The following is a 1,517-nucleotide window of genomic DNA, read 5'->3' on the forward strand; positions in this document are numbered from 1 at the left end:
GCGTTTTCCTATCCATTCCTCTTCAATCATTTTCCCCTCTCTGCCTCCTTATCTTCATCTTTCTGTCTTCCTCCTCCCCCATCTTCTCCATCTATTCCCTCTTCTTCATTTTCCCTTCTCTATCTCCTCTTCGCATCTTCCCTCCCTACCTACCTCCGTCTCCACTTCCCTCTCTGCCTCCTCTTCTCCTCATCCTCCCATCTCCTCTTCTCCACCTTCCTACCTCTTTATCTCCTCTCCCCTGCCCTTCCTCGTTATCTCCATCTTCCCCTGCCTTCCTCCTCCCTCTCCATTTTCCTCCCTACCCTCCTCCTCTCCATCTTCCCTGACTTCCTCCTCCTCTCCATTTTCCCTCCCTGCCTCACTCCTCTCCATTTCCTCCCTTCCTCCTCCTCTCCATTTTCCCTCGCTGCACTCCTCGTCTCCATTTTCCCTCCCTGCCTCCTCCCCTCCATTTTCCCTGCCTTTCCTCCCTCCTCTCCATTTTCCCTCCTGCCTCTCCCCTCCATTTTTCCCTGCCTTCCTCCTCCTCTCCATTTTTCCCCTCCCTACCTCCTCCTCTCCATTTTCCCTCCCTACCTCCTCCTCTCGCATACTTCCCTGCCTTCCTCCTCCTCTCTATTTTCCCCTTCCCTGCCTCCTCCTCTGCATTTTCCCTCCCTACCTCCTCCTCTGCATTTTCCCATCCCTGTCTCCGTCCTCTCCATTTTCCCTCCCTACCTCCTCCCTCTCCATTTTCCCTCCCTACCTCTCCTCTCCATTTCCCTCCCTACCTCTCTCTTCCATTTTCCCTCCCTACCTCCCTCCTCTTCCATTTTCCCTCCTGCCTCCTCCTCTCCATTTTCCCCTCCCTACCCCCTCCTCTCCATTTTTCCTCCTGCCTCCTCCCTCTCCCATCTCCCCTGCCTCCTCCTTATCCCCATCTCCCCCTCTCGCCTCCTCCCGTGTACCTCCTCATCTCCAGGAACCTCACACTCACCCCCCTTCACAACACCTTGTACCTTCTCGCCAGGAACACTACTATCAACCTCGATCATGGACATGAACCTACTACATCCGACCACGGCAACGCCACCAAGTCACTCTCCTTCTCGGCTTCTGCCACGCCGTCGTCGCCAAGACCGGCCGAAGACATGGACAAGGAATTCAAGAAGCTCCAGGACCGCGTGACCCGTCCTGGATAAGGCGCTACATGGGCGGGCGTGGATATCTCCTCCGTAGGGCCCCCACGTGTGCTCCCTCTGTTACTTCAATAATTGCCGCGACGCAAGTGTTACGGCAAGAAAGCTGTCGGAGGGGAAGTGAGTTCGGTGCCCCTTCGTAAATAATGTTGAATTATTGCCTTCGTGAATAACAATGGCATCATCACGAAGAGCATAACGTGAGTGGAGCTTCGTGGAATAACATAATAACACGATAATAGCGTTCGTGAATAACATAACACGATAGCAGCTTCCGTTAATGAAAATAAAACCAACACCGTCCTATAACAAAAAGCTTTGTGAACGATTTGGGAC

The 1,517-nt window shown here is 53.5% G+C and overlaps 1 pseudogene; it reads left to right on the top strand.

Moving 5' to 3' along the window:
* Nucleotides 1–1,305, top strand: part of LOC119586678 — a 9,606-nt pseudogene extending 8,301 nt beyond the window's left edge.
* Nucleotides 1,306–1,517: the final 212 nt, after the last annotated feature.

This window comes from Penaeus monodon, chromosome 21 (assembly GCF_015228065.2).
Source record: "Penaeus monodon isolate SGIC_2016 chromosome 21, NSTDA_Pmon_1, whole genome shotgun sequence".
Lineage (NCBI taxonomy): Eukaryota > Metazoa > Arthropoda > Malacostraca > Decapoda > Penaeidae > Penaeus > Penaeus monodon.